Source organism: Humulus lupulus, chromosome 2 (genome assembly GCF_963169125.1).
Source record: "Humulus lupulus chromosome 2, drHumLupu1.1, whole genome shotgun sequence".
In the NCBI taxonomy this organism is placed as follows: Eukaryota; Viridiplantae; Streptophyta; class Magnoliopsida; order Rosales; family Cannabaceae; genus Humulus; species Humulus lupulus.
This window is the reverse complement of record NC_084794.1, coordinates 161,674,505-161,680,591: the sequence shown is the minus strand read 5'-3', so window position 1 is coordinate 161,680,591 and position 6,087 is coordinate 161,674,505. Positions and strand designations below refer to the sequence as shown.

General features: G+C 29.1%; 1 long non-coding RNA gene across 6 annotated transcripts; it reads left to right on the top strand.

The window, feature by feature from the left end:
* The first annotated feature begins 381 nt into the window (after positions 1–381).
* Positions 382–5,096, top strand: LOC133818666 (uncharacterized). 6 transcript variants are annotated; one of them, XR_009886017.1, is made up of 7 exons: positions 382–894; positions 1,019–1,150; positions 2,195–2,240; positions 3,996–4,047; positions 4,256–4,420; positions 4,511–4,558; positions 4,636–5,096. It is a non-coding gene; the product is annotated as an uncharacterized LOC133818666 (long non-coding RNA). The 6 variants fall into 6 exon arrangements; XR_009886019.1 differs by having other exon boundaries at positions 4,523–5,096; XR_009886016.1 differs by having other exon boundaries at positions 4,256–4,558.
* The last annotated feature ends 991 nt before the right edge of the window (positions 5,097–6,087 follow it).

The window sequence follows — 6,087 nt, the reverse complement described above, 5'->3', positions numbered from 1 at the left end:
GGTAGGGCATAAAATGAAGTCCTATAGGAGAATTCCCCTGTATATTTATATTTATATATATATATCTTACTAAGATTTAAAATAAAATTAGATTTCATGAACTTTTTAATAAAATAAAAATTATCTTTCAACTAAGTACAATTTTTAAGTATTAATGATATTTTATTGTATTTTTTTTTTTCAAAATATTTTTGTTTATAAGGATAATTTAATAAAAATAAAATGATTTAGAATAAAAATGATAATTTAGTATATAATAAAAATTAATATTAAAATATAATAATAATTTAATTAAAAATTATTTATAAAAATAAATATATTTTGGTCAAAATAATATAAATTCCAAACAAAATAATCATTATTCATCGTTATTCTGTTGCTGATACCATTACCATTTTTGTTTTGCACCCAAACACTGCAACTTTTTCTTGCCAATTCTTCCCTTATCTTGCAACTTATAAACCCATGAAAAATAGATCTCCATTTCAAAGCATTTTCTCAATCTTTCTTCTTCCTCTTCTCTAATCACCCTTTCAGATTTGGCTTTCAACTTTCATTTTGACCCACGAAAAATAGTGCGCAACTTATCCTTCTCTTCTCCGTTTCGTGGCTCAAAGCATTTTCTCTGTCTTTCTTCTTCCTCTTCTCTAATCTCCATTTCAGATTTGGCTTTCAACTATCATTTTGACCCACGAAAAATAGATTCCACTTCAAAGCATTTTCTCTGTCTTTCTTCTTCCTCTTCCCTAATCTCCATTTCAGATTTAGCTTTCTGCTTTCATTGCAGATCTACTTTTGCTGATTGTGTGTCTATTGATACAAAGAAAAGACAGCACCCGAGAAGAGAGAAGCAAATTATGGAGCTCTGGAACTTCAACCATCTTTGGACCAATGGTAAGTTTTTTCTACTCATATTATGAGAATGAAAATAAAAATATAATTCTCTACATAAAATGTATGAAAAATGTTTTGCTATTTGACTGCCTGGTTTCTTCCTTTTCTTTAATCTGTATTTCAGATTTGGCTTTCAGCTTTTATTTCAGATTTACGTTTCCCTATTGTGTGGCCATTGATACAAAGAAAAGAGAGCTCAAGAGAAGACAAAAACAAATTACAGAGCTGTGGAATTTCAACCATCTTTGGACCAATGGTAAGTTTTTTTACTCACATTATGGGAATGAAAATAATAATATAATTCCCTACAATGTATCTTCTTTGAAAAGCAGAGGAATCTGGACCCATATTTGTTACTGGTTTGGAGAAGTTCATTAGACAAGTATACGACTAGTTTAAAAAATCTACTAGACTGCTGGGTAAGCTATTGCGAAAAGAAAAAGGAATAAAAAAATTATTCTTTGTTGCGTTTGGTAACCCTTAAATTTTTTTTTATTTAATTAATTACAAATTTGACAATTAAATATAAAATGTATTTGGTAATTTGTTTTTATTTATTATTTTTTAAAATTGTAATTAAACTTTATTAAATTTTAAAAACAAAATTTTTTCATTTTCAAAATTTTTTAATCCAATTTTTTTTTTTAACTTATTTTCAAATCATCATCTTGTTACACAAAATATAAAATTAAAAGTTATCAAACGTTTTTATTATTTTTTATTTAAAAAAAAATAAAAATAAAAATAATTAACAAACATATTTTTATTTTTTATAAAATTTATTTCCAATTTTATGTTTAAAAAATTCAAAAACAAAAATTTTATGACAACAACCTAACCACAACCTTTACCAATATGTCTGACTCTTTTTTTGTTGGTTCATTTATAGGAAAACAGCTGTCAAAAAATTGCAAGTCGGTTAAACAAATATATATTAATGAAATGGGTTTTTTCTTTTCTTTCATGTTGCCAACTTCAAAATTAAGATTTACAGAGCACTGGGTTAGTTCTCACAATACAGCCTTTATTACAGTGTTCTAATAGTTTGCATATTTAGTGTTTAAGCACCTCTGAATACTTAATGTTAGTTTTTTCTCTCCTTTATATTGTTTTCAATAAATTTTTTTTTGCTTTGGCCAATATATTGATTGAAATGGTATAAAATCAGAGAAGTTGTTAGGCGGATTATAAGTCTGTTTTCATTTCACATCTTATGACAATTTTTTTTTGTCAAATATCTACATTTCATATTATTCTATAACAATTTTAAACACTAATACTTTCAAATTTGAAGCATCAGGACTTTCTCTGAGGTTTTACAAGATCTGAGTTTTCTATATTTAAAGGTATTTTTTTTAAACTAATTCATAAATTTATATAATTTGTTTATTCTATATTTTTATTTATCTCCATCATGTATGCTTATGTGAATGGTAAATAATACTTTTTTTTAACCTTTTTATTTTACATGCTCTTCCATATGTAATTCATATGCTTATTATTTGTTTGATATAGTCAATTTGTTTACTATGTATAATTTGTTGACTTAGCTACCAACATCCGAAAGATCATAGAATGAGTGATCAGTAAACACGGCCTTATACCCCATTGTGTGTGCATGCATCAAAGCTTCATGACAAAGAGTTGGGAATGCTTGATGGGCATGTACCAATGATATCTTTTCTCTTATAAGTATAGTCCTTATAATAGTAAGAGTTCCATAGAAGGTTGGTAATGTATTCTGCATCACAAAGGGTGTCCATGGTATATAGAAAACTTTCAGCCCTCCTGTCATATATCTAACTCCAGACCGGTTCCCATAGGCATCATTACCACACCACCTTCAACGACCAAAAAAAAAATACAAGTCCATGAACATGAACAAAATATAATCATTAATACAGCATAATTTCCTTTTATATAAGTAATTACAAGTAATAAAATAAATAGAAATATAATGCTTTCATATGCCAACTATACGTGACTATATTCTCTGACCTTGTGGCCAAGCTTTATTAGACATTGTGAGGGATAATAAATGTGATTCTCCACACCACTAAAATTTGAATAAAAAAATCAGAGACTATTAGAATTCTGAACCTTTCCTTCTGCTCACCCATCTATCCCAGTTTAGCGGGAATTGAAGTTCAATCCACCAATATTCTATGAGATATTAGCTGATATTGTTTGGTCTCTAAGAAAAAAGTTGCAGACAGTTAATTTAAATAACCATTATTGGCAAATTGAAAACTAATGAACATAACAAGTAATGAATACTTTAGCATTTCGAGGACCATAAATGTAGCAAGTCAAATACCAGTAACACAACATTATAATGATGCATCTCTATTATTATATACTTTGTAAATATGTTTTTAAGCTAGAAAATAATGTACCTGCCAAAAACTTTATAGCCTATGCAACAACATTTAACAAATCTTGGGTTACACAGAACTGGGATTAGAGAGTTACCCAAAGCTCTCCATTTTCAACAGGCTTACCAGTGTCTTCAAAATTAATGATAATTTCTGTAGCAGAAATTGCAAGACTTCTTAGGGTGTTCCAACCTTTATAATCTACACTGAAAAATAAGTGTTTTCTTTGCTTTGGTCAATGATAGTTTCAAATCATTTTCTCAAATTAATTACATAAATATTAATATTATATATATTGATTGAATTGGTACAAAATGAGAGAAGCTGTTAGGTGGATTATATAGTTAGAGCTGAAACTGGTATATAATGACAAGACACACCCAAGGTTGCTGAATTAGACAATTGTACTTTAAATAATTTGACCTAGCGTTGGGGGCATATGATATATATATTTATATATATATATTTATAACTTCACATAGTTTACAAAGTTTGAATATGCAATCAGAAACTTGTATATAAATCATTACTAAATATCTCTGTAAATCTACACATGATCTGTATTAATTATTTTATTTGTTATATATGTTAATTTTGAGTGTGTTGTTTATATAAAGTTGTCTATTTTCATTCCACATCTTATGACAATTGTTTTTTGTTTGTCAAATATCTACATTTCATATTATTTTATAACAATTTTAAACATTAATAATTTTAAATTTGCAGCATTAACACTTTCTCTGAGGTTTTACAAGATCTGAGTCTACTATATTTCAAGGTATTTTTTTTACTAATTCATTCATTTATATAGCTTGTTTATTCTATATTTTTATGTATATCCATCATGTATACTTGTGTAAACTATACATTTTTTTACTATTTTACTTTATATGCTATTTAAATCATATGCTTCTTTTTTTTTATATGGTCACTTTGTTTACTATGTATAATTAGTTGACTTTTCTTTACATGCTCAACGTCTTTAGTGATAGTTTATGCATTAGATCACAACAAAGCATGGATAACAAAACTGCAACTCCTTTTGCAAAGAAAAGAAGTTGGTATGCAAATTTATCTGAAGAAAGAAAAGAACAACTGAAAAAAAGAAGAGATACATATGCAAAAAAAAAAGAGATCTATCAAACCTACAGGTATAAAATAATACTTGTTTGTATTCTTAAGCATATTAAGATATTTTATACCTCTATATTAATTGATAATTATGATTTAATAATTATCAGTTCAAAATATAGGCTTGAACACGAGCTCCTCCATTTCTTGCGAAGCTGGTAAGGAGTTTAGTAATTTTAAGCTATAAATGATCAATGATTAACATCATTGTAACTGCTGTACTATTTTCTTTTAGGATCTTCTTCAAGTCATTCGCAGATTTATGTGGATCCCTCAGACATATCAATTGAGATTAACCAAAATAACATTCTCTCCTTCACTTCTTCTGAAGTTGGTAATGGACTTAGCAATCTAAGGTTACTCATGGTCAACTAGAGTTGTAAATACGGGCCGAACTTTCCAGCATGGCATGAAATCGACATGAGCCCGGGAGGCACGAGCACGATACTGCACGAAAAAATATGGGCTTGGGTCAGGCACGACACGAATTAGAAATTGGCACAGCACAACACGATATGGGCCTGAGCACGGCGCGGCACGACAAACCCGAAGGCACAACACGAAAGCATAAACAAACTAGCCCGAAAGCACGACACGATAAAAGTCCGATATTTTGACATTAATAATGATAATATTTTTTTATTTGTCAATTATCTATAAATTAAAATGATAATACAAGTTTATTATTTTTCTCAATATTTATATTTTTATAATTATATTAATTTATTTTAAGAATTGTGAGTTAAATTTTTTAGTATTTATTAGTAAGTGTTCAAATTCTAATAATTATCTTTGATATAATTTTGTGTAAAGTATTGTTAAAAAGTATATAAAAATATCTAAAACTGTAATTTAAACAAAGAAATGTATTTGGATTGGTGGTGAGTCTAGGGTTCAATTCCCCATCCTAACATTTTTTGGCAATAAGAAAAGTGGGCTGACCCGAATAAGGAAAGTGAGCCAGCTTGACTTGAGCCCGACATGACACGACATGGGTTGAGCCCATGGGCCGTGCTGGACTTACTCTTTCAAATATGGACCGGCCTGGCTCGACACGAATTGAATATGGGCCCGGCTCGGCTCGGTCCGACCCGAATTATTCGGAGGCACGAGCTCTATGGTCAACACTCCTAACACTTTCGTATTTATTTTAGGATCTTCCTCAACCGAATCACAGGTTTATACCAATTCATTAAACATACAACCACACGTATCGCAAAAGCTAAAACCTACAAGGTTTATGCTGGAAGACATTCCATGTGAACCAAATATTTTACCGGAAAAATTGCCTTGCAAATTTTGTCATGCTCATCGAATTTCTCATGAATCTAAAGTATTTTGTTGTGCTAATGGTCGTATATCATTAGTATCGAACAACATCCCAGAATAATTATATACTCTTTTCACATCTACAAATGTTGAATCATTACAATTTAGAAAATATATTCGAACATATAGCAATAGCTTTGCCTTCACATCTCTTGGTGTGAAGTATGATCAAAATTTATGCAAAAGAAATAAAGGCATATATACATTTAGAGTTCAAGGGAAAGTGTATCACTTTATAAACGATTTGCTACTAACAAATAAACAACCTTCTTATTTACAACTATACTTTTATAATATAGAACATGAACTACAACATCGATGGCCTACTTCAACAAAAATGGATTTATCTATCTTGACA